Source organism: Phyllobates terribilis, unplaced genomic scaffold (assembly GCF_046119375.1).
Source record: "Phyllobates terribilis strain yellow unplaced genomic scaffold, ASM4611937v1 Scaffold_746__1_contigs__length_727209, whole genome shotgun sequence".
Lineage (NCBI taxonomy): Eukaryota > Metazoa > Chordata > Amphibia > Anura > Dendrobatidae > Phyllobates > Phyllobates terribilis.
Window position 1 is genome coordinate 701,516 of NW_027363506.1, and position 25,695 is coordinate 727,210.

The window sequence follows — 25,695 nt, forward strand, 5'->3', positions numbered from 1 at the left end:
GTAACCAGCGCACATACCTGTTAGCTCAGGTGAGTTTAAAAGGCTGCTGTTGATAACAAGGGCATTTGCTAAATAGATGGTGTGTGTGCAACAATATACTGAAAGGTCAATTATATTGTGCAGCTTATCTCACCACCTGTAGTTATTTAGGTGAAAGCTCCAAAATGCTTGCCTAATATGTCTGTTTATCCAAAAGGAAGTAAAAAGGGAGAGCTAGAAAGATAGCATTGCATCACATTACATGGCAATGCAATGCACAGTTGCTGAAGTTGAACCAAAATGAGCTTGTAATCTGGCTTCTGCAACTTTGAACATGAAAAATCCAATGAGGAGAAGAAAAGCAAAGCCAAAGAGTCCATCCCAAAATCCGACAAACAAGCAAAATGAACAAAAAACATTGAATTCAATTCTTTCTGATTTTAGAAACTGCATTAAAGAAGGGGTGCACCGGTCCTGGAGATACTGCAATACCAGGTCAATGCGTGGAGTGGACAGAGCAAGCTCTTTTTCCATCTCCCTGTTCTAAAAATCCATTTAATATATGGTCCCCAGATAGGGGACGTATCAGATATTAAACTGATAAGAACAGATACTACACTTGATCTTAGCCAAAAGGCCGAGAAGCGATAACCAGAATTGGTTTCAAACTACGGAGCCACCCAAGGATCCTGAAAAGTCCATTTGTGGAGATGAGCTCCTGGACTCCCGTTAAGAAGACATGTTGTCAACCTCTAGATCCCTTACATGCCTGCACTTTTCGGCTTGCTGCTGCTGCAATCCACGCGTTTTAGATCTGCATAACTCCACCTCTTTAAACACAGCACCTTCACCCCCTGCTGTTCCCACCCGCCTCAACACCATTGGAAGGGAGGAGAACCAATTAAGGCGGGGGGTGGGGTGGAACGAGCAGCTGTCTACCCTTAGCAGGAGGGCTCCTGATTACATACCTCTCCTGCTGCTGCTGCTGCTGGCTGTCCAGCAGCAGACTGAAGGTGGCTGCTGCTGTGCACAGGTATATAAAGGCTCAGAGCCTATTATGACACGCGCAGCCAGCGTTCCATTGCCACATTCCATCTACTGCAGGCAGGATACCTGGCTGGCTGAATGTCGCTGAGAAGCTCACAGAGACCGCCATAAGCAACAGTTTAACAGAATGCCACAGACTAATCAACCAAACTTTTTGGGTTGGGTTCTCTTTTATAGTCTGCAGGCATTAAATGAAAGAAGTCAGTGTTCCAGCAGAAGGAGACAACGTTTCAGAAAAGGCATTGTAGCAAACCAAAAAAGAAATTTTAAGCGCAGCAGAGTAACCAGCGCACATACCTGTTAGCTCAGGTGAGTTTAAAAGGCTGCTGTTGATAACAAGGGCATTTGCTAAATAGATGGTGTGTGTGCAACAATATACTGAAAGGTCAATTATATTGTGCAGCTTATCTCACCACCTGTAGTTATTTAGGTGAAAGCTCCAAAATGCTTGCCTAATATGTCTGTTTATCCAAAAGGAAGTAAAAAGGGAGAGCTAGAAAGATAGCATTGCATCACATTACATGGCAATGCAATGCACAGTTGCTGAAGTTGAACCAAAATGAGCTTGTAATCTGGCTTCTGCAACTTTGAACATGAAAAATCCAATGAGGAGAAGAAAAGCAAAGCCAAAGAGTCCATCCCAAAATCCGACAAACAAGCAAAATGAACAAAAAACATTGAATTCAATTCTTTCTGATTTTAGAAACTGCATTAAAGAAGGGGTGCACCGGTCCTGGAGATACTGCAATACCAGGTCAATGCGTGGAGTGGACAGAGCAAGCTCTTTTTCCATCTCCCTGTTCTAAAAATCCATTTAATATATGGTCCCCAGATAGGGGACGTATCAGATATTAAACTGATAAGAACAGATACTACACTTGATCTTAGCCAAAAGGCCGAGAAGCGATAACCAGAATTGGTTTCAAACTACGGAGCCACCCAAGGATCCTGAAAAGTCCATTTGTGGAGATGAGCTCCTGGACTCCCGTTAAGAAGACATGTTGTCAACCTCTAGATCCCTTACATGCCTGCACTTTTCGGCTTGCTGCTGCTGCAATCCACGCGTTTTAGATCTGCATAACTCCACCTCTTTAAACACAGCACCTTCACCCCCTGCTGTTCCCACCCGCCTCAACACCGTTGGAAGGGAGGAGAACCAATTAAGGCGGGGGGTGGGGTGGAACGAGCAGCTGTCTACCCTTAGCAGGAGGGCTCCTGATTACATACCTCTCCTGCTGCTGCTGGCTGTCCAGCAGCAGACTGAAGGTGGCTGCTGCTGTGCACAGGTATATAAAGGCTCAGAGCCTATTATGACACGCGCAGCCAGCGTTCCATTGCCACATTCCATCTACTGCAGGCAGGATACCTGGCTGGCTGAATGTCGCTGAGAAGCTCACAGAGACCGCCATAAGCAACAGTTTAACAGAATGCCACAGACTAATCAACCAAACTTTTTGGGTTGGGTTCTCTTTTATAGTCTGCAGGCATTAAATGAAAGAAGTCAGTGTTCCAGCAGAAGGAGACAACGTTTCAGAAAAGGCATTGTAGCAAACCAAAAAAGAAATTTTAAGCGCAGCAGAGTAACCAGCGCACATACCTGTTAGCTCAGGTGAGTTTAAAAGGCTGCTGTTGATAACAAGGGCATTTGCTAAATAGATGGTGTGTGTGCAACAATATACTGAAAGGTCAATTATATTGTGCAGCTTATCTCACCACCTGTAGTTATTTAGGTGAAAGCTCCAAAATGCTTGCCTAATATGTCTGTTTATCCAAAAGGAAGTAAAAAGGGAGAGCTAGAAAGATAGCATTGCATCACATTACATGGCAATGCAATGCACAGTTGCTGAAGTTGAACCAAAATGAGCTTGTAATCTGGCTTCTGCAACTTTGAACATGAAAAATCCAATGAGGAGAAGAAAAGCAAAGCCAAAGAGTCCATCCCAAAATCCGACAAACAAGCAAAATGAACAAAAAACATTGAATTCAATTCTTTCTGATTTTAGAAACTGCATTAAAGAAGGGGTGCACCGGTCCTGGAGATACTGCAATACCAGGTCAATGCGTGGAGTGGACAGAGCAAGCTCTTTTTCCATCTCCCTGTTCTAAAAATCCATTTAATATATGGTCCCCAGATAGGGGACGTATCAGATATTAAACTGATAAGAACAGATACTACACTTGATCTTAGCCAAAAGGCCGAGAAGCGATAACCAGAATTGGTTTCAAACTACGGAGCCACCCAAGGATCCTGAAAAGTCCATTTGTGGAGATGAGCTCCTGGACTCCCGTTAAGAAGACATGTTGTCAACCTCTAGATCCCTTACATGCCTGCACTTTTCGGCTTGCTGCTGCTGCAATCCACGCGTTTTAGATCTGCATAACTCCACCTCTTTAAACACAGCACCTTCACCCCCTGCTGTTCCCACCCGCCTCAACACCGTTGGAAGGGAGGAGAACCAATTAAGGCGGGGGGTGGGGTGGAACGAGCAGCTGTCTACCCTTAGCAGGAGGGCTCCTGATTACATACCTCTCCTGCTGCTGCTGCTGCTGGCTGTCCAGCAGCAGACTGAAGGTGGCTGCTGCTGTGCACAGGTATATAAAGGCTCAGAGCCTATTATGACACGCGCAGCCAGCGTTCCATTGCCACATTCCATCTACTGCAGGCAGGATACCTGGCTGGCTGAATGTCGCTGAGAAGCTCACAGAGACCGCCATAAGCAACAGTTTAACAGAATGCCACAGACTAATCAACCAAACTTTTTGGGTTGGGTTCTCTTTTATAGTCTGCAGGCATTAAATGAAAGAAGTCAGTGTTCCAGCAGAAGGAGACAACGTTTCAGAAAAGGCATTGTAGCAAACCAAAAAAGAAATTTTAAGCGCAGCAGAGTAACCAGCGCACATACCTGTTAGCTCAGGTGAGTTTAAAAGGCTGCTGTTGATAACAAGGGCATTTGCTAAATAGATGGTGTGTGTGCAACAATATACTGAAAGGTCAATTATATTGTGCAGCTTATCTCACCACCTGTAGTTATTTAGGTGAAAGCTCCAAAATGCTTGCCTAATATGTCTGTTTATCCAAAAGGAAGTAAAAAGGGAGAGCTAGAAAGATAGCATTGCATCACATTACATGGCAATGCAATGCACAGTTGCTGAAGTTGAACCAAAATGAGCTTGTAATCTGGCTTCTGCAACTTTGAACATGAAAAATCCAATGAGGAGAAGAAAAGCAAAGCCAAAGAGTCCATCCCAAAATCCGACAAACAAGCAAAATGAACAAAAAACATTGAATTCAATTCTTTCTGATTTTAGAAACTGCATTAAAGAAGGGGTGCACCGGTCCTGGAGATACTGCAATACCAGGTCAATGCGTGGAGTGGACAGAGCAAGCTCTTTTTCCATCTCCCTGTTCTAAAAATCCATTTAATATATGGTCCCCAGATAGGGGACGTATCAGATATTAAACTGATAAGAACAGATACTACACTTGATCTTAGCCAAAAGGCCGAGAAGCGATAACCAGAATTGGTTTCAAACTACGGAGCCACCCAAGGATCCTGAAAAGTCCATTTGTGGAGATGAGCTCCTGGACTCCCGTTAAGAAGACATGTTGTCAACCTCTAGATCCCTTACATGCCTGCACTTTTCGGCTTGCTGCTGCTGCAATCCACGCGTTTTAGATCTGCATAACTCCACCTCTTTAAACACAGCACCTTCACCCCCTGCTGTTCCCACCCGCCTCAACACCGTTGGAAGGGAGGAGAACCAATTAAGGCGGGGGGTGGGGTGGAACGAGCAGCTGTCTACCCTTAGCAGGAGGGCTCCTGATTACATACCTCTCCTGCTGCTGCTGCTGCTGGCTGTCCAGCAGCAGACTGAAGGTGGCTGCTGCTGTGCACAGGTATATAAAGGCTCAGAGCCTATTATGACACGCGCAGCCAGCGTTCCATTGCCACATTCCATCTACTGCAGGCAGGATACCTGGCTGGCTGAATGTCGCTGAGAAGCTCACAGAGACCGCCATAAGCAACAGTTTAACAGAATGCCACAGACTAATCAACCAAACTTTTTGGGTTGGGTTCTCTTTTATAGTCTGCAGGCATTAAATGAAAGAAGTCAGTGTTCCAGCAGAAGGAGACAACGTTTCAGAAAAGGCATTGTAGCAAACCAAAAAAGAAATTTTAAGCGCAGCAGAGTAACCAGCGCACATACCTGTTAGCTCAGGTGAGTTTAAAAGGCTGCTGTTGATAACAAGGGCATTTGCTAAATAGATGGTGTGTGTGCAACAATATACTGAAAGGTCAATTATATTGTGCAGCTTATCTCACCACCTGTAGTTATTTAGGTGAAAGCTCCAAAATGCTTGCCTAATATGTCTGTTTATCCAAAAGGAAGTAAAAAGGGAGAGCTAGAAAGATAGCATTGCATCACATTACATGGCAATGCAATGCACAGTTGCTGAAGTTGAACCAAAATGAGCTTGTAATCTGGCTTCTGCAACTTTGAACATGAAAAATCCAATGAGGAGAAGAAAAGCAAAGCCAAAGAGTCCATCCCAAAATCCGACAAACAAGCAAAATGAACAAAAAACATTGAATTCAATTCTTTCTGATTTTAGAAACTGCATTAAAGAAGGGGTGCACCGGTCCTGGAGATACTGCAATACCAGGTCAATGCGTGGAGTGGACAGAGCAAGCTCTTTTTCCATCTCCCTGTTCTAAAAATCCATTTAATATATGGTCCCCAGATAGGGGACGTATCAGATATTAAACTGATAAGAACAGATACTACACTTGATCTTAGCCAAAAGGCCGAGAAGCGATAACCAGAATTGGTTTCAAACTACGGAGCCACCCAAGGATCCTGAAAAGTCCATTTGTGGAGATGAGCTCCTGGACTCCCGTTAAGAAGACATGTTGTCAACCTCTAGATCCCTTACATGCCTGCACTTTTCGGCTTGCTGCTGCTGCAATCCACGCGTTTTAGATCTGCATAACTCCACCTCTTTAAACACAGCACCTTCACCCCCTGCTGTTCCCACCCGCCTCAACACCGTTGGAAGGGAGGAGAACCAATTAAGGCGGGGGGTGGGGTGGAACGAGCAGCTGTCTACCCTTAGCAGGAGGGCTCCTGATTACATACCTCTCCTGCTGCTGCTGCTGGCTGTCCAGCAGCAGACTGAAGGTGGCTGCTGCTGTGCACAGGTATATAAAGGCTCAGAGCCTATTATGACACGCGCAGCCAGCGTTCCATTGCCACATTCCATCTACTGCAGGCAGGATACCTGGCTGGCTGAATGTCGCTGAGAAGCTCACAGAGACCGCCATAAGCAACAGTTTAACAGAATGCCACAGACTAGTCAACCAAACTTTTTGGGTTGGGTTCTCTTTTATAGTCTGCAGGCATTAAATGAAAGAAGTCAGTGTTCCAGCAGAAGGAGACAACGTTTCAGAAAAGGCATTGTAGCAAACCAAAAAAGAAATTTTAAGCGCAGCAGAGTAACCAGCGCACATACCTGTTAGCTCAGGTGAGTTTAAAAGGCTGCTGTTGATAACAAGGGCATTTGCTAAATAGATGGTGTGTGTGCAACAATATACTGAAAGGTCAATTATATTGTGCAGCTTATCTCACCACCTGTAGTTATTTAGGTGAAAGCTCCAAAATGCTTGCCTAATATGTCTGTTTATCCAAAAGGAAGTAAAAAGGGAGAGCTAGAAAGATAGCATTGCATCACATTACATGGCAATGCAATGCACAGTTGCTGAAGTTGAACCAAAATGAGCTTGTAATCTGGCTTCTGCAACTTTGAACATGAAAAATCCAATGAGGAGAAGAAAAGCAAAGCCAAAGAGTCCATCCCAAAATCCGACAAACAAGCAAAATGAACAAAAAACATTGAATTCAATTCTTTCTGATTTTAGAAACTGCATTAAAGAAGGGGTGCACCGGTCCTGGAGATACTGCAATACCAGGTCAATGCGTGGAGTGGACAGAGCAAGCTCTTTTTCCATCTCCCTGTTCTAAAAATCCATTTAATATATGGTCCCCAGATAGGGGACGTATCAGATATTAAACTGATAAGAACAGATACTACACTTGATCTTAGCCAAAAGGCCGAGAAGCGATAACCAGAATTGGTTTCAAACTACGGAGCCACCCAAGGATCCTGAAAAGTCCATTTGTGGAGATGAGCTCCTGGACTCCCGTTAAGAAGACATGTTGTCAACCTCTAGATCCCTTACATGCCTGCACTTTTCGGCTTGCTGCTGCTGCAATCCACGCGTTTTAGATCTGCATAACTCCACCTCTTTAAACACAGCACCTTCACCCCCTGCTGTTCCCACCCGCCTCAACACCGTTGGAAGGGAGGAGAACCAATTAAGGCGGGGGGTGGGGTGGAACGAGCAGCTGTCTACCCTTAGCAGGAGGGCTCCTGATTACATACCTCTCCTGCTGCTGCTGCTGGCTGTCCAGCAGCAGACTGAAGGTGGCTGCTGCTGTGCACAGGTATATAAAGGCTCAGAGCCTATTATGACACGCGCAGCCAGCGTTCCATTGCCACATTCCATCTACTGCAGGCAGGATACCTGGCTGGCTGAATGTCGCTGAGAAGCTCAGAGAGACCGCCATAAGCAACAGTTTAACAGAATGCCACAGACTAATCAACCAAACTTTTTGGGTTGGGTTCTCTTTTATAGTCTGCAGGCATTAAATGAAAGAAGTCAGTGTTCCAGCAGAAGGAGACAACGTTTCAGAAAAGGCATTGTAGCAAACCAAAAAAGAAATTTTAAGCGCAGCAGAGTAACCAGCGCACATACCTGTTAGCTCAGGTGAGTTTAAAAGGCTGCTGTTGATAACAAGGGCATTTGCTAAATAGATGGTGTGTGTGCAACAATATACTGAAAGGTCAATTATATTGTGCAGCTTATCTCACCACCTGTAGTTATTTAGGTGAAAGCTCCAAAATGCTTGCCTAATATGTCTGTTTATCCAAAAGGAAGTAAAAAGGGAGAGCTAGAAAGATAGCATTGCATCACATTACATGGCAATGCAATGCACAGTTGCTGAAGTTGAACCAAAATGAGCTTGTAATCTGGCTTCTGCAACTTTGAACATGAAAAATCCAATGAGGAGAAGAAAAGCAAAGCCAAAGAGTCCATCCCAAAATCCGACAAACAAGCAAAATGAACAAAAAACATTGAATTCAATTCTTTCTGATTTTAGAAACTGCATTAAAGAAGGGGTGCACCGGTCCTGGAGATACTGCAATACCAGGTCAATGCGTGGAGTGGACAGAGCAAGCTCTTTTTCCATCTCCCTGTTCTAAAAATCCATTTAATATATGGTCCCCAGATAGGGGACGTATCAGATATTAAACTGATAAGAACAGATACTACACTTGATCTTAGCCAAAAGGCCGAGAAGCGATAACCAGAATTGGTTTCAAACTACGGAGCCACCCAAGGATCCTGAAAAGTCCATTTGTGGAGATGAGCTCCTGGACTCCCGTTAAGAAGACATGTTGTCAACCTCTAGATCGCTTACATGCCTGCACTTTTCGGCTTGCTGCTGCTGCAATCCACGCGTTTTAGATCTGCATAACTCCACCTCTTTAAACACAGCACCTTCACCCCCTGCTGTTCCCACCCGCCTCAACACCGTTGGAAGGGAGGAGAACCAATTAAGGCGGGGGGTGGGGTGGAACGAGCAGCTGTCTACCCTTAGCAGGAGGGCTCCTGATTACATACCTCTCCTGCTGCTGCTGCTGCTGCTGGCTGTCCAGCAGCAGACTGAAGGTGGCTGCTGCTGTGCACAGGTATATAAAGGCTCAGAGCCTATTATGACACGCGCAGCCAGCGTTCCATTGCCACATTCCATCTACTGCAGGCAGGATACCTGGCTGGCTGAATGTCGCTGAGAAGCTCACAGAGACCGCCATAAGCAACAGTTTAACAGAATGCCACAGACTAATCAACCAAACTTTTTGGGTTGGGTTCTCTTTTATAGTCTGCAGGCATTAAATGAAAGAAGTCAGTGTTCCAGCAGAAGGAGACAACGTTTCAGAAAAGGCATTGTAGCAAACCAAAAAAGAAATTTTAAGCGCAGCAGAGTAAGCAGCGCACATACCTGTTAGCTCAGGTGAGTTTAAAAGGCTGCTGTTGATAACAAGGGCATTTGCTAGATAGATGGTGTGTGTGCAACAATATACTGAAAGGTCAATTATATTGTGCAGCTTATCTCACCACCTGTAGTTATTTAGGTGAAAGCTCCAAAATGCTTGCCTAATATGTCTGTTTATCCAAAAGGAAGTAAAAAGGGAGAGCTAGAAAGATAGCATTGCATCACATTACATGGCAATGCAATGCACAGTTGCTGAAGTTGAACCAAAATGAGCTTGTAATCTGGCTTCTGCAACTTTGAACATGAAAAATCCAATGAGGAGAAGAAAAGCAAAGCCAAAGAGTCCATCCCAAAATCCGACAAACAAGCAAAATGAACAAAAAACATTGAATTCAATTCTTTCTGATTTTAGAAACTGCATTAAAGAAGGGGTGCACCGGTCCTGGAGATACTGCAATACCAGGTCAATGCGTGGAGTGGACAGAGCAAGCTCTTTTTCCATCTCCCTGTTCTAAAAATCCATTTAATATATGGTCCCCAGATAGGGGACGTATCAGATATTAAACTGATAAGAACAGATACTACACTTGATCTTAGCCAAAAGGCCGAGAAGCGATAACCAGAATTGGTTTCAAACTACGGAGCCACCCAAGGATCCTGAAAAGTCCATTTGTGGAGATGAGCTCCTGGACTCCCGTTAAGAAGACATGTTGTCAACCTCTAGATCGCTTACATGCCTGCACTTTTCGGCTTGCTGCTGCTGCAATCCACGCGTTTTAGATCTGCATAACTCCACCTCTTTAAACACAGCACCTTCACCCCCTGCTGTTCCCACCCGCCTCAACACCGTTGGAAGGGAGGAGAACCAATTAAGGCGGGGGGTGGGGTGGAACGAGCAGCTGTCTACCCTTAGCAGGAGGGCTCCTGATTACATACCTCTCCTGCTGCTGCTGCTGCTGCTGGCTGTCCAGCAGCAGACTGAAGGTGGCTGCTGCTGTGCACAGGTATATAAAGGCTCAGAGCCTATTATGACACGCGCAGCCAGCGTTCCATTGCCACATTCCATCTACTGCAGGCAGGATACCTGGCTGGCTGAATGTCGCTGAGAAGCTCACAGAGACCGCCATAAGCAACAGTTTAACAGAATGCCACAGACTAATCAACCAAACTTTTTGGGTTGGGTTCTCTTTTATAGTCTGCAGGCATTAAATGAAAGAAGTCAGTGTTCCAGCAGAAGGAGACAACGTTTCAGAAAAGGCATTGTAGCAAACCAAAAAAGAAATTTTAAGCGCAGCAGAGTAACCAGCGCACATACCTGTTAGCTCAGGTGAGTTTAAAAGGCTGCTGTTGATAACAAGGGCATTTGCTAAATAGATGGTGTGTGTGCAACAATATACTGAAAGGTCAATTATATTGTGCAGCTTATCTCACCACCTGTAGTTATTTAGGTGAAAGCTCCAAAATGCTTGCCTAATATGTCTGTTTATCCAAAAGGAAGTAAAAAGGGAGAGCTAGAAAGATAGCATTGCATCACATTACATGGCAATGCAATGCACAGTTGCTGAAGTTGAACCAAAATGAGCTTGTAATCTGGCTTCTGCAACTTTGAACATGAAAAATCCAATGAGGAGAAGAAAAGCAAAGCCAAAGAGTCCATCCCAAAATCCGACAAACAAGCAAAATGAACAAAAAACATTGAATTCAATTCTTTCTGATTTTAGAAACTGCATTAAAGAAGGGGTGCACCGGTCCTGGAGATACTGCAATACCAGGTCAATGCGTGGAGTGGACAGAGCAAGCTCTTTTTCCATCTCCCTGTTCTAAAAATCCATTTAATATATGGTCCCCAGATAGGGGACGTATCAGATATTAAACTGATAAGAACAGATACTACACTTGATCTTAGCCAAAAGGCCGAGAAGCGATAACCAGAATTGGTTTCAAACTACGGAGCCACCCAAGGATCCTGAAAAGTCCATTTGTGGAGATGAGCTCCTGGACTCCCGTTAAGAAGACATGTTGTCAACCTCTAGATCCCTTACATGCCTGCACTTTTCGGCTTGCTGCTGCTGCAATCCACGCGTTTTAGATCTGCATAACTCCACCTCTTTAAACACAGCACCTTCACCCCCTGCTGTTCCCACCCGCCTCAACACCGTTGGAAGGGAGGAGAACCAATTAAGGCGGGGGGTGGGGTGGAACGAGCAGCTGTCTACCCTTAGCAGGAGGGCTCCTGATTACATACCTCTCCTGCTGCTGCTGCTGCTGGCTGTCCAGCAGCAGACTGAAGGTGGCTGCTGCTGTGCACAGGTATATAAAGGCTCAGAGCCTATTATGACACGCGCAGCCAGCGTTCCATTGCCACATTCCATCTACTGCAGGCAGGATACCTGGCTGGCTGAATGTCGCTGAGAAGCTCACAGAGACCGCCATAAGCAACAGTTTAACAGAATGCCACAGACTAATCAACCAAACTTTTTGGGTTGGGTTCTCATTTATAGTCTGCAGGCATTAAATGAAAGAAGTCAGTGTTCCAGCAGAAGGAGACAACGTTTCAGAAAAGGCATTGTAGCAAACCAAAAAAGAAATTTTAAGCGCAGCAGAGTAACCAGCGCACATACCTGTTAGCTCAGGTGAGTTTAAAAGGCTGCTGTTGATAACAAGGGCATTTGCTAAATAGATGGTGTGTGTGCAACAATATACTGAAAGGTCAATTATATTGTGCAGCTTATCTCACCACCTGTAGTTATTTAGGTGAAAGCTCCAAAATGCTTGCCTAATATGTCTGTTTATCCAAAAGGAAGTAAAAAGGGAGAGCTAGAAAGATAGCATTGCATCACATTACATGGCAATGCAATGCACAGTTGCTGAAGTTGAACCAAAATGAGCTTGTAATCTGGCTTCTGCAACTTTGAACATGAAAAATCCAATGAGGAGAAGAAAAGCAAAGCCAAAGAGTCCATCCCAAAATCCGACAAACAAGCAAAATGAACAAAAAACATTGAATTCAATTCTTTCTGATTTTAGAAACTGCATTAAAGAAGGGGTGCACCGGTCCTGGAGATACTGCAATACCAGGTCAATGCGTGGAGTGGACAGAGCAAGCTCTTTTTCCATCTCCCTGTTCTAAAAATCCATTTAATATATGGTCCCCAGATAGGGGACGTATCAGATATTAAACTGATAAGAACAGATTTTGCGTTTATATTTAAAATATCGTAGTCTTTATCTTTTCTTCAGAGCTTTAAAATAACATCTTCCATAGGTGATAGTTCCATATACTCAGGGCTCTTTTCTTTCCAAGCTTCTTCATATCCATTAGGTAGTACATATAAATTTCACTTAATGCCAGTCTTATACAATCCTTGACTTCTATATAGTCTCTTTTAAACAACAATATGTTTCTGGTCTTCCATAGAGCACTTTTAACACAACTCAAAGTGCACCATAAAACTCTCTCTTTTTCTTTCGTCATGTTTGGTAAAATCCCATATAAAACCACTTCATGGCTTAAAAAATTAAGACCAGATAAAAATTTTAAAAGCTCACCACAGTCTTTCCACACTTGCTGTGCAAAATCACAATTCCAAATAAGGTGCATAGTAGTCTCATCATTATTGCACTGATGCCTCGGGCAGGTTTGTATAGTGCTAAGTCTTCTTTTATACTGGAAATCACGAGTCGGTAAACATTCCTGCACAATCATCCAAGCTAAGTCTTTATGTTGATTCATCAGGTAAGGTGCATTTGTTAAATTCCATATTTTAGTGACTCTGCTATATGAATAATGGCTTATGGGCGTCAAAGTTTCTTTCTTTTTTAATTGCTGCAGCAGCTTCCTTGCATTCTTCAATGTCTCCATCTCAAAAGAATCTAGGCCGTATAATCTGATAACTTTCTCCAGGATGGCATATTGTTGTGGAGGGGATAACAACACTGGGCTTGTTAAAGAAATGGATATCCACTTTCGCCTCCTAAAAATGTGGCCAGCTGCATATCTTAAAAAATGTGCCCAAGGGCTTGAAGCAAACATATATTTAAAACAGAGGCTAAAAAACTTGGAGTATAAAAACAGTTTGACGTTGGGAACATCCTTACCACCAAGGTGGTGCATCTTGTACATTGTTTCTCTCTTCACCTTTTCGAACTTAGAGTTCCACACAAATTCAAACAGCATTCTCTGTAATCTTCTCGCTGTAAGGTCACTTGGGGGATAAACATAACTGAGATATAACATGACAGGAAGCAGAAGGGCCTTAATAATTAAAACTTTACCTTCGATTGTTAATTTTCTTAATTTCCAAAAGTCAATCTTCTTTTGTATTTTGTCCCTTACTCCATCCCAGCTCTTCATTCCATCATTCTGTCGATCAAAAATCACGCCCAGAATTTTAATCTTCTCTGACTGCATCGGGAGATCAGGGATGGACACATCCGCCCAATTGCCACGGACAAAACAATCACATTTCTCAATGTTTAACTTAAAACCTGAGGCTTCACAAAAAAAATTGGTCGTTCTTATAGCTCTCCTGAGAGCGGCAGGTGATGAACAAAAAATAGTAATATCATCCATGTAGCCCATTACCTTCACATCTCTTCCATGTCCTCCAGGGATAGGGACACCTTTAATCACTTTATCCTCTCGTAGCATAGATAAAAGAGGCTCTATTGCACATATAAATAGCACTGGGGACAAAGGGCAGCCTTGCTTCACACCTGAATGCAAAAACACTTCATTAGACAAAAATCCATTGATTAAAATTTTACTAAAAGAGTTCTTATATAAAAGTGCCACTTGCTTGATAAAAATTTCAGGGAAGCCCATTTTTTTTAAAACCAACCATAAAAAACAATGAGAGACACGATCAAAAGCCTTTTGAAAATCCAACGATAAAATTGCTAAGTCTTGCTTCCTGGATTGCTGGTACCATATGACATCGCGGATGGTATTGAGATGCTCCGCAACTCCTCTTCCTGGCACCCCACATACCTGGTCTTCATAAATAACTTTGGATAAAACTTTTTTAAAACGGTTCACTAAAATTTTGGACATCAACTTGTAATCAACATTCAACAGTGTGATTGGTCTCCAGTTTGCCAGATGGGATTTGGCTCCTTTTTTAAAAATCAGGGAGACCAGACCACTTCTCCAAGATATAGGCAGGATATCACACTTAAAAGCTTCTTTGATTACTAAAAACAAGTCGGGTTTTAAAAAATTCCAAAATTCACGATAAAATTCAACAGGCAAACCGTCAGAACCAGGGGTTTTCCCATAGGAAAAACTTTTGATAGCAGCATCTACTTCCGACAAGGTGACTTCAGTGCATAACAATTCTTGGTCTTCGCGGCTCAGACTATTTTTTAATGAATTAAGGGCATCTTCAGTAAAAGACTGGTCTATAGTTTTCTCATTAAAAAGCTGCTGATAAAACTGGTGAGCTTGGTTGAGCATACCTTCAGTTGTAGTTTCACCCTCTAATTCTGTTATCATTTCCTTAGCAGCAACTACTTTTTTAAAAAAAAATCTTGAGCACTTTTCATTTTTCTCCATCACTTCAATTTTTGAGTTATAAATTATTTCCTTACCCTTCGACTCTATACTCTTTTTAATTTCTTTTTTTGTTGCTTCAATTAAATCGTCCATTTCAAGTCCCACATCTCTTAGTTGATAACAGGTCTGCAATTTAGTAATAAGCCTTTTATGCCAAGCGGACTTTTCTCTTGCATTGGCTATGCTGACCTTGATAAAAAAACTTTTTATCTTCATCTTGCTGTATTCCCACCATTCTAGCAGAGTTAAAAATTTTTGTTGTTTTGTTCTTAAATAATTAAAAAACGCTTTAAAATCTGTTCTTACCTTAGGATCTTGTAACAATGTTGTATTTAGCCTCCAAACTCCTCTTGCCTTGACAAGCCCAGGTAATTCTAACTCTGATAGCAACATCTTATGATCTGAAAAAATGTTTGGGATTAAGACAACAGATTTGACATTCACATATTGGGACATGAAAATAAAATCAATACGAGATTTAGAAGAAGAGTTCTCCCAAGTATAACCGGGATCATTACTACGGATCTCTTTCCAGGAGTCTCTAAGAAAAAAATCAGTTAACAAATCCTTTAGTTGTTTCTCTGTTTTGTCTTTTTTAGGAACGGTGGAACTCCCGCTTCTCCCTTCACCAGGCAAGACACAATTGAAATCCCCACAGAACATCAGAGGCGATGAACCAGGTAGGTAATATTGCACATCTTCAAACAACTGATGTCTCTCTTCCTTCACCGGAGAAGCATAAATGTTCAAAAGTCTAAAGTCCACACCTTTAAAACTAATATTTAAGAAAAGAGCACGTCCAGAAGAAATGTCCACAAAAGAGTTGATTTTAAAGTCATGCGACCTAAACAGCACTCCAATGCCAGAGGAACGATTTTCATTATCTCCGGACCAGATAGAGGGCCGATGAGGCCAATCTTTTCTTAAATCTGCATAATTCATATCAAAGTCAATGTTACATTCTTGCAAACAAAAGACATCACAGTCCACTGTTGACAGGTAGGAAAACAAAGCAGCCCTTCTTGTAGAGCCCCTTATACTCCTCACATTGAGCGAGGCTACTTTAATTGATGAGGTCATGATAGGATAGTTCAGGTCACACTACTGTCAGAATCAGACATAAAGCCCACCGATGTTAACGGGCTCTGCACTTCTGAGTCCGAAAAAGAAATGTTTATAGGGTCTGAAGGCCTTGGCTCCTCAGGAGGGGCAGCGGGAGCCATTGGCTTGTATTGCAGAAGACTTGGTTTTAATGGACACTTCTTGGAAGTCTCCCTGGCCACATTCTCATCAGACCTATCATCTGTTTTCCTTTTCCTACGAGTTTCCAGCTCCATTGCTTCTTCCTCCGAGCTAAATGTCCCGATTTCAGCAGAGGGACTCCCCTCCACCACCATATCACCCGGATCAGAATCAGCAGCCCAGTCCTTAGATGAAGCTTCCCTCCTCTCAGGACGGACAGGTTTCTCAGCTGGAGGTTTCTGCATAGACGTGGGCTTATGCGCAGCAGGAATAGGAGAACTGGCAGGTTTTCCCTGCGCAGCAGGCACTGAAGTGCTTGTGGACCCGCCTACAGGGGGTTGTGTTCGCACAGTAGATACAGGAGCACCGGTGGGACCCCCCTTAGCAGCAGGAGCAGGAGGGTTGGTTGGCTTCCTCTGTGCAGCAGGTGCAGACGTACCACCTGATGTACTAGCAGGCTTGGTCTGTGGAGCAGGTACTGGAGAGCTAGAAGACTGCCCCCGCGCTGTAGACGCACCCGCAGGAGCAGGAACAGCAGAGGGTTGCCTCTGCCCCCCGGGAGCAGATGGAGGCACACGGGCAGGTTGCTTTGCCAGCGTTTCAGCATAGGTTTCCGCCTTTTTCTTCAAAGGACACTCCCGGAAGGAGTGACCTGGGACCCGGCAGATGTTGCACACCATCTCATTGGTACAGTCCATTGTGGCATGTCCATGCTTGTAGCACTTCTTACAGATTGCCACCTCCTCCTTGCAGTTCTCATAAGTGTGACCGAAACACATGCATTTCCGGCAGAAGAGGGGCATGTCCGGGTAGAAGAGGCGCCCCCGCTCCCTACCGATCAGGAAACTTGACGGAGGATGACGCTGACCACCAATGCCATTTGGATCTTCACAAAATTTAACAAAAAATTTATGCTTTCCCGTCCAGAGGTTTTCCTCATTCATGACCTTGTGGGAATACCGCAGTTCTGGGAAATAGTTTTGAAGAAAGCAAATAATATTAACTAAGGGAACATGAGGGTTGCTCATCTGAACCACGAGCGGCTTCTCTCCACCGGAGTAAAGGATGACAAAGGTGAGTCCTTTAAGATCCTCATCTGAAAGGTGCAGGTGAATCTGGCGGAAGAGGTTCTGGCACGCATACTCCGACTCCAGAGTCAAAGTGAAGGAACCGGGGCGATCTTGAAGGGCCAGGATGTCTTCCCTCTTTACTCCTAGGATCTCCAGCAGCACTCTCCTCACGAAAAACTTCAAGGTCATCTTCTCCTTGGATGCATCGTCCACTTCGATCTTGAAAGAGTTCTTGATGCGAAGGTCACCAGCTCTGGCATAGCGCACTGCGGCCGCTACTGCTGATGCCATCTTCAAAAGGTAGATAGGGTCGATCGCCTTCTTGGTTTCTTTGCGTATCTGCCCCCTAAAGCAGCATGAGGCTTAAGACGGCTTTTACACCGCCGATGCCTCAAGGCCAAGGGCACGATTGGCTTAGAATCCTTCTGGCAAGATGTGGTATCTTAGCCAAAAGGCCGAGAAGCGATAACCAGAATTGGTTTCAAACTACGGAGCCACCCAAGGATCCTGAAAAGTCCATTTGTGGAGATGAGCTCCTGGACTCCCGTTAAGAAGACATGTTGTCAACCTCTAGATCCCTTACATGCCTGCACTTTTCGGCTTGCTGCTGCTGCAATCCACGCGTTTTAGATCTGCATAACTCCACCTCTTTAAACACAGCACCTTCACCCCCTGCTGTTCCCACCCGCCTCAACACCGTTGGAAGGGAGGAGAACCAATTAAGGCGGGGGGTGGGGTGGAACGAGCAGCTGTCTACCCTTAGCAGGAGGGCTCCTGATTACATACCTCTCCTGCTGCTGCTGCTGCTGCTGGCTGTCCAGCAGCAGACTGAAGGTGGCTGCTGCTGTGCACAGGTATATAAAGGCTCAGAGCCTATTATGACACGCGCAGCCAGCGTTCCATTGCCACATTCCATCTACTGCAGGCAGGATACCTGGCTGGCTGAATGTCGCTGAGAAGCTCACAGAGACCGCCATAAGCAACAGTTTAACAGAATGCCACAGACTAATCAACCAAACTTTTTGGGTTGGGTTCTCTTTTATAGTCTGCAGGCATTAAATGAAAGAAGTCAGTGTTCCAGCAGAAGGAGACAACGTTTCAGAAAAGGCATTGTAGCAAACCAAAAAAGAAATTTTAAGCGCAGCAGAGTAACCAGCGCACATACCTGTTAGCTCAGGTGAGTTTAAAAGGCTGCTGTTGATAACAAGGGCATTTGCTAAATAGATGGTGTGTGTGCAACAATATACTGAAAGGTCAATTATATTGTGCAGCTTATCTCACCACCTGTAGTTATTTAGGTGAAAGCTCCAAAATGCTTGCCTAATATGTCTGTTTATCCAAAAGGAAGTAAAAAGGGAGAGCTAGAAAGATAGCATTGCATCACATTACATGGCAATGCAATGCACAGTTGCTGAAGTTGAACCAAAATGAGCTTGTAATCTGGCTTCTGCAACTTTGAACATGAAAAATCCAATGAGGAGAAGAAAAGCAAAGCCAAAGAGTCCATCCCAAAATCCGACAAACAAGCAAAATGAACAAAAAACATTGAATTCAATTCTTTCTGATTTTAGAAACTGCATTAAAGAAGGGGTGCACCGGTCCTGGAGATACTGCAATACCAGGTCAATGCGTGGAGTGGACAGAGCAAGCTCTTTTTCCATCTCCCTGTTCTAAAAATCCATTTAATATATGGTCCCCAGATAGGGGACGTATCAGATATTAAACTGATAAGAACAGATACTACACTTGATCTTAGCCAAAAGGCCGAGAAGCGATAACCAGAATTGGTTTCAAACTACGGAGCCACCCAAGGATCCTGAAAAGTCCATTTGTGGAGATGAGCTCCTGGACTCCCGTTAAGAAGACATGTTGTCAACCTCTAGATCCCTTACATGCCTGCACTTTTCGGCTTGCTGCTGCTGCAATCCACGCGTTTTAGATCTGCATAACTCCACCTCTTTAAACACAGCACCTTCACCCCCTGCTGTTCCCACCCGCCTCAACACCGTTGGAAGGGAGGAGAACCAATTAAGGCGGGGGGTGGGGTGGAACGAGCAGCTGTCTACCCTTAGCAGGAGGGCTCCTGATTACATACCTCTCCTGCTGCTGCTGCTGCTGCTGGCTGTCCAGCAGCAGACTGAAGGTGGCTGCTGCTGTGCACAGGTATATAAAGGCTCAGAGCCTATTATGACACGCGCAGCCAGCGTTCCATTGCCACATTTCATCTACTGCAGGCAGGATACCTGGCTGGCTGAATGTCGCTGAGAAGCTCACAGAGACCGCCATAAGCAACAGTTTAACAGAATGCCACAGACTAATCAACCAAACTTTTTGGGTTGGGTTCTCTTTTATAGTCTGCAGGCATTAAATGAAAGAAGTCAGTGTTCCAGCAGAAGGAGACAACGTTTCAGAAAAGGCATTGTAGCAAACCAAAAAAGAAATTTTAAGCGCAGCAGAGTAACCAGCGCACATACCTGTTAGCTCAGGTGAGTTTAAAAGGCTGCTGTTGATAACAAGGGCATTTGCTAAATAGATGGTGTGTGTGCAACAATATACTGAAAGGTCAATTATATTGTGCAGCTTATCTCACCACCTGTAGTTATTTAGGTGAAAGCTCCAAAATGCTTGCCTAATATGTCTGTTTATCCAAAAGGAAGTAAAAAGGGAGAGCTAGAAAGATAGCATTGCATCACATTACATGGCAATGCAATGCACAGTTGCTGAAGTTGAACCAAAATGAGCTTGTAATCTGGCTTCTGCAACTTTGAACATGAAAAATCCAATGAGGAGAAGAAAAGCAAAGCCAAAGAGTCCATCCCAAAATCCGACAAACAAGCAAAATGAACAAAAAACATTGAATTCAATTCTTTCTGATTTTAGAAACTGCATTAAAGAAGGGGTGCACCGGTCCTGGAGATACTGCAATACCAGGTCAATGCGTGGAGTGGACAGAGCAAGCTCTTTTTCCATCTCCCTGTTCTAAAAATCCATTTAATATATGGTCCCCAGATAGGGGATGTATCAGATATTAAACTGATAAGAACAGATACTACACTTGATCTTAGCCAAAAGGCCGAGAAGCGATAACCAGAATTGGTTTCAAACTACGGAGCCACCCAAGGATCCTGAAAAGTCCATTTGTGGAGATGAGCTCCTGGACTCCCGTTAAGAAGACATGTTGTCAACCTCTAGATCCCTTACATGCCTGCACTTTTCGGCTTGCTGCTGCTGCAATCCACGCGTTTTAGATCTGCATAACTCCACCTCTTTAAACACAGCACCTTCACCCCCTGCTGTTCCCACCCGCCTCAACACCGTTGGAAGGGAGGAGAACCAATTAAGGCGGGGGGTGGGGTGGAACGAGCAGCTGTCTACCCTTAGCAGTAGGGCTCCTGATTACATACCTCTCCTGCTGCTGCTGCTGCTGCTGGCTGTCCAGCAGCAGACTGAAGGTGGCTGCTGCTGTGCACAGGTATATAAAGGCTCAGAGCCTATTATGACACGCGCAGCCAGCGTTCCATTGCCACATTCCATCTACTGCAGGCAGGATACCTGGCTGCCTGAATGTCGCTGAGAAGCTCACAGAGACCGCCATAAGCAACAGTTTAACAGAATGCCACAGACTAATCAACCAAACTTTTTGGGTTGGGTTCTCTTTTATAGTCTGCAGGCATTAAATGAAAGAAGTCAGTGTTCCAGCAGAAGGAGACAACGTTTCAGAAAAGGCATTGTAGCAAACCAAAAAAGAAATTTTAAGCGCAGCAGAGTAACCAGCGCACATACCTGTTAGCTCAGGTGAGTTTAAAAGGCTGCTGTTGATAACAAGGGCATTTGCTAAATAGATGGTGTGTGTGCAACAATATACTGAAAGGTCAATTATATTGTGCAGCTTATCTCACCACCTGTAGTTATTTAGGTGAAAGCTCCAAAATGCTTGCCTAATATGTCTGTTTATCCAAAAGGAAGTAAAAAGGGAGAGCTAGAAAGATAGCATTGCATCACATTACATGGCAATGCAATGCACAGTTGCTGAAGTTGAACCAAAATGAGCTTGTAATCTGGCTTCTGCAACTTTGAACATGAAAAATCCAATGAGGAGAAGAAAAGCAAAGCCAAAGAGTCCATCCCAAAATCCGACAAACAAGCAAAATGAACAAAAAACATTGAATTCAATTCTTTCTGATTTTAGAAACTGCATTAAAGAAGGGGTGCACCGGTCCTGGAGATACTGCAATACCAGGTCAATGCGTGGAGTGGACAGAGCAAGCTCTTTTTCCATCTCCCTGTTCTAAAAATCCATTTAATATATGGTCCCCAGATAGGGGACGTATCAGATATTAAACTGATAAGAACAGATACTACACTTGATCTTAGCCAAAAGGCCGAGAAGCGATAACCAGAATTGGTTTCAAACTACGGAGCCACCCAAGGATCCTGAAAAGTCCATTTGTGGAGATGAGCTCCTGGACTCCCGTTAAGAAGACATGTTGTCAACCTCTAGATCCCTTACATGCCTGCACTTTTCGGCTTGCTGCTGCTGCAATCCACGCGTTTTAGATCTGCATAACTCCACCTCTTTAAACACAGCACCTTCACCCCCTGCTGTTCCCACCCGCCTCAACACCGTTGGAAGGGAGGAGAACCAATTAAGGCGGGGGGTGGGGTGGAACGAGCAGCTGTCTACCCTTAGCAGGAGGGCTCCTGATTACATACCTCTCCTGCTGCTGCTGCTGCTGGCTGTCCAGCAGCAGACTGAAGGTGGCTGCTGCTGTGCACAGGTATATAAAGGCTCAGAGCCTATTATGACACGCGCAGCCAGCGTTCCATTGCCACATTCCATCTACTGCAGGCAGGATACCTGGCTGGCTGAATGTCGCTGAGAAGCTCACAGAGACCGCCATAAGCAACAGTTTAACAGAATGCCACAGACTAATCAACCAAACTTTTTGGGTTGGGTTCTCTTTTATAGTCTGCAGGCATTAAATGAAAGAAGTCAGTGTTCCAGCAGAAGGAGACAACGTTTCAGAAAAGGCATTGTAGCAAACCAAAAAAGAAATTTTAAGCGCAGCAGAGTAACCAGCGTACATACCTGTTAGCTCAGGTGAGTTTAAAAGGCTGCTGTTGATAACAAGGGCATTTGGTAAATAGATGGTGTGTGTGCAACAATATACTGAAAGGTCAATTATATTGTGCAGCTTATCTCACCACCTGTAGTTATTTAGGTGAAAGCTCCAAAATGCTTGCCTAATATGTCTGTTTATCCAAAAGGAAGTAAAAAGGGAGAGCTAGAAAGATAGCATTGCATCACATTACATGGCAATGCAATGCACAGTTGCTGAAGTTGAACCAAAATGAGCTTGTAATCTGGCTTCTGCAACTTTGAACATGAAAAAACCAATGAGGAGAAGAAAAGCAAAGCCAAAGAGTCCATCCCAAAATCCGACAAACAAGCAAAATGAACAAAAAACATTGAATTCAATTCTTTCTGATTTTAGAAACTGCATTAAAGAAGGGGTGCACCGGTCCTGGAGATACTGCAATACCAGGTCAATGCGTGGAGTGGACAGAGCAAGCTCTTTTTCCATCTCCCTGTTCTAAAAATCCATTTAATATATGGTCCCCAGATAGGGGACGTATCAGATATTAAACTGATAAGAACAGATACTACACTTGATCTTAGCCAAAAGGCCGAGAAGCGATAACCAGAATTGGTTTCAAACTACGGAGCCACCCAAGGATCCTGAAAAGTCCATTTGTGGAGATGAGCTCCTGGACTCCCGTTAAGAAGACATGTTGTCAACCTCTAGATCCCTTACATGCCTGCACTTTTCGGCTTGCTGCTGCTGCAATCCACGCGTTTTAGATCTGCATAACTCCACCTCTTTAAACACAGCGCCTTCACCCCCTGCTGTTCCCACCCGCCTCAACACCGTTGGAAGGGAGGAGAACCAATTAAGGCGGGGGGTGGGGTGGAACGAGCAGCTGTCTACCCTTAGCAGGAGGGCTCCTGATTACATACCTCTCCTGCTGCTGCTGCTGCTGCTGGCTGTCCAGCAGCAGACTGAAGGTGGCTGCTGCTGTGCACAGGTATATAAAGGCTCAGAGCCTATTATGACACGCGCAGCCAGCGTTCCATTGCCACATTCCATCTACTGCAGGCAGGATACCTGGCTGGCTGAATGTCGCTGAGAAGCTCACAGAGACCGCCATAAGCAACAGTTTAACAGAATGCCACAGACTAATCAACCAAACTTTTTGGGTTGGGTTCTCTTTTATAGTCTGCAGGCATTAAATGAAAGAAGTCAGTGTTCCAGCAGAAGGAGACAACGTTTCAGAAAAGGCATTGTAGCAAACCAAAAAAGAAATTTTAAGCGCAGCAGAGTAACCAGCGCACATACCTGTTAGCTCAGGTGAGTTTAAAAGGCTGCTGTTGATAACAAGGGCATTTGCTAAATAGATGGTGTGTGTGCAACAATATACTGAAAGGTCAATTATATTGTGCAGCTTATCTCACCACCTGTAGTTATTTAGGTGAAAGCTCCAAAATGCTTGCCTAATATGTCTGTTTATCCAAAAGGAAGTAAAAAGGGAGAGCTAGAAAGATAGCATTGCATCACATTACATGGCAATGCAATGCACAGTTGCTGAAGTTGAACCAAAATGAGCTTGTAATCTGGCTTCTGCAACTTTGAACATGAAAAATCCAATGAGGAGAAGAAAAGCAAAGCCAAAGAGTCCATCCCAAAATCCGACAAACAAGCAAAATGAACAAAAAACATTGAATTCAATTCTTTCTGATTTTAGAAACTGCATTAAAGAAGGGGTGCACCGGTCCTGGAGATACTGCAATACCAGGTCAATGCGTGGAGTGGACAGAGCAAGCTCTTTTTCCATCTCCCTGTTCTAAAAATCCATTTAATATATGGTCCCCAGATAGGGGACGTATCAGATATTAAACTGATAAGAACAGATACTACACTTGATCTTAGCCAAAAGGCCGAGAAGCGATAACCAGAATTGGTTTCAAACTACGGAGCCACCCAAGGATCCTGAAAAGTCCATTTGTGGAGATGAGCTCCTGGACTCCCGTTAAGAAGACATGTTGTCAACCTCTAGATCCCTTACATGCCTGCACTTTTCGGCTTGCTGCTGCTGCAATCCACGCGTTTTAGATCTGCATAACTCCACCTCTTTAAACACAGCACCTTCACCCCCTGCTGTTCCCACCCGCCTCAACACCGTTGGAAGGGAGGAGAACCAATTAAGGCGGGGGGTGGGGTGGAACGAGCAGCTGTCTACCCTTAGCAGGAGGGCTCCTGATTACATACCTCTCCTGCTGCTGCTGCTGCTGCTGGCTGTCCAGCAGCAGACTGAAGGTGGCTGCTGCTGTGCACAGGTATATAAAGGCTCAGAGCCTATTATGACACGCGCAGCCAGCGTTCCATTGCCACATTCCATCTACTGCAGGCAGGATACCTGGCTGGCTGAATGTCGCTGAGAAGCTCACAGAGACCGCCATAAGCAACAGTTTAACAGAATGCCACAGACTAATCAACCAAACTTTTTGGGTTGGGTTCTCTTTTATAGTCTGCAGGCATTAAATGAAAGAAGTCAGTGTTCCAGCAGAAGGAGACAACGTTTCAGAAAAGGCATTGTAGCAAACCAAAAAAGAAATTTTAAGCGCAGCAGAGTAACCAGCGCACATACCTGTTAGCTCAGGTGAGTTTAAAAGGCTGCTGTTGATAACAAGGGCATTTGCTAAATAGATGGTGTGTGTGCAACAATATACTGAAAGGTCAATTATATTGTGCAGCTTATCTCACCACCTGTAGTTATTTAGGTGAAAGCTCCAAAATGCTTGCCTAATATGTCTGTTTATCCAAAAGGAAGTAAAAAGGGAGAGCTAGAAAGATAGCATTGCATCACATTACATGGCAATGCAATGCACAGTTGCTGAAGTTGAACCAAAATGAGCTTGTAATCTGGCTTCTGCAACTTTGAACATGAAAAATCCAATGAGGAGAAGAAAAGCAAAGCCAAAGAGTCCATCCCAAAATCCGACAAACAAGCAAAATGAACAAAAAACATTGAATTCAATTCTTTCTGATTTTAGAAACTGCATTAAAGAAGGGGTGCACCGGTCCTGGAGATACTGCAATACCAGGTCAATGCGTGGAGTGGACAGAGCAAGCTCTTTTTCCATCTCCCTGTTCTAAAAATCCATTTAATATATGGTCCCCAGATAGGGGACGTATCAGATATTAAACTGATAAGAACAGATACTACACTTGATCTTAGCCAAAAGGCCGAGAAGCGATAACCAGAATTGGTTTCAAACTACGGAGCCACCCAAGGATCCTGAAAAGTCCATTTGTGGAGATGAGCTCCTGGACTCCCGTTAAGAAGACATGTTGTCAACCTCTAGATCCCTTACATGCCTGCACTTTTCGGCTTGCTGCTGCTGCAATCCACGCGTTTTAGATCTGCATAACTCCACCTCTTTAAACACAGCACCTTCACCCCCTGCTGTTCCCACCCGCCTCAACACCGTTGGAAGGGAGGAGAACCAATTAAGGCGGGGGGTGGGGTGGAACGAGCAGCTGTCTACCCTTAGCAGGAGGGCTCCTGATTACATACCTCTCCTGCTGCTGCTGCTGCTGGCTGTCCAGCAGCAGACTGAAGGTG

General features: G+C 44.3%; 15 non-coding genes and 1 pseudogene across 15 annotated transcripts; all 16 read right to left on the minus strand.

The window, feature by feature from the left end:
- Positions 1 to 437: 437 nt before the first annotated feature.
- LOC141238516 (U2 spliceosomal RNA) lies at positions 438 to 628 on the minus strand. The gene has a single exon (XR_012303994.1). It is a non-coding gene; the product is annotated as a U2 spliceosomal RNA (small nuclear RNA).
- A 1,115-nt stretch (positions 629 to 1,743) lies between these two features.
- Positions 1,744 to 1,934, minus strand: LOC141238517 (U2 spliceosomal RNA). The gene has a single exon (XR_012303995.1). It is a non-coding gene; the product is annotated as a U2 spliceosomal RNA (small nuclear RNA).
- A 1,109-nt stretch (positions 1,935 to 3,043) lies between these two features.
- Positions 3,044 to 3,234, minus strand: LOC141238518 (U2 spliceosomal RNA). Its single transcript, XR_012303996.1, has one exon. It is a non-coding gene; the product is annotated as a U2 spliceosomal RNA (small nuclear RNA).
- A 1,115-nt stretch (positions 3,235 to 4,349) lies between these two features.
- On the minus strand, positions 4,350 to 4,540 carry LOC141238519 (U2 spliceosomal RNA). Its single transcript, XR_012303997.1, has one exon. It is a non-coding gene; the product is annotated as a U2 spliceosomal RNA (small nuclear RNA).
- Positions 4,541 to 5,655: 1,115 nt separating this feature from the next.
- Positions 5,656 to 5,846, minus strand: LOC141238520 (U2 spliceosomal RNA). Its single transcript, XR_012303998.1, has one exon. It is a non-coding gene; the product is annotated as a U2 spliceosomal RNA (small nuclear RNA).
- Positions 5,847 to 6,958: 1,112 nt separating this feature from the next.
- On the minus strand, positions 6,959 to 7,149 carry LOC141238521 (U2 spliceosomal RNA). Its single transcript, XR_012303999.1, has one exon. It is a non-coding gene; the product is annotated as a U2 spliceosomal RNA (small nuclear RNA).
- Positions 7,150 to 8,261: 1,112 nt separating this feature from the next.
- LOC141238523 (U2 spliceosomal RNA) lies at positions 8,262 to 8,452 on the minus strand. The gene has a single exon (XR_012304001.1). It is a non-coding gene; the product is annotated as a U2 spliceosomal RNA (small nuclear RNA).
- Positions 8,453 to 9,570: 1,118 nt separating this feature from the next.
- On the minus strand, positions 9,571 to 9,761 carry LOC141238524 (U2 spliceosomal RNA). Its single transcript, XR_012304002.1, has one exon. It is a non-coding gene; the product is annotated as a U2 spliceosomal RNA (small nuclear RNA).
- A 1,118-nt stretch (positions 9,762 to 10,879) lies between these two features.
- Positions 10,880 to 11,070, minus strand: LOC141238525 (U2 spliceosomal RNA). The gene has a single exon (XR_012304003.1). It is a non-coding gene; the product is annotated as a U2 spliceosomal RNA (small nuclear RNA).
- A 1,115-nt stretch (positions 11,071 to 12,185) lies between these two features.
- Positions 12,186 to 12,361, minus strand: LOC141238535 (U2 spliceosomal RNA; annotated as a pseudogene).
- A 6,234-nt stretch (positions 12,362 to 18,595) lies between these two features.
- LOC141238526 (U2 spliceosomal RNA) lies at positions 18,596 to 18,786 on the minus strand. The gene has a single exon (XR_012304004.1). It is a non-coding gene; the product is annotated as a U2 spliceosomal RNA (small nuclear RNA).
- Positions 18,787 to 19,904: 1,118 nt separating this feature from the next.
- Positions 19,905 to 20,095, minus strand: LOC141238531 (U2 spliceosomal RNA). Its single transcript, XR_012304009.1, has one exon. It is a non-coding gene; the product is annotated as a U2 spliceosomal RNA (small nuclear RNA).
- A 1,118-nt stretch (positions 20,096 to 21,213) lies between these two features.
- Positions 21,214 to 21,404, minus strand: LOC141238527 (U2 spliceosomal RNA). The gene has a single exon (XR_012304005.1). It is a non-coding gene; the product is annotated as a U2 spliceosomal RNA (small nuclear RNA).
- Positions 21,405 to 22,519: 1,115 nt separating this feature from the next.
- Positions 22,520 to 22,710, minus strand: LOC141238528 (U2 spliceosomal RNA). Its single transcript, XR_012304006.1, has one exon. It is a non-coding gene; the product is annotated as a U2 spliceosomal RNA (small nuclear RNA).
- A 1,118-nt stretch (positions 22,711 to 23,828) lies between these two features.
- On the minus strand, positions 23,829 to 24,019 carry LOC141238529 (U2 spliceosomal RNA). Its single transcript, XR_012304007.1, has one exon. It is a non-coding gene; the product is annotated as a U2 spliceosomal RNA (small nuclear RNA).
- A 1,118-nt stretch (positions 24,020 to 25,137) lies between these two features.
- LOC141238530 (U2 spliceosomal RNA) lies at positions 25,138 to 25,328 on the minus strand. Its single transcript, XR_012304008.1, has one exon. It is a non-coding gene; the product is annotated as a U2 spliceosomal RNA (small nuclear RNA).
- Positions 25,329 to 25,695: the final 367 nt, after the last annotated feature.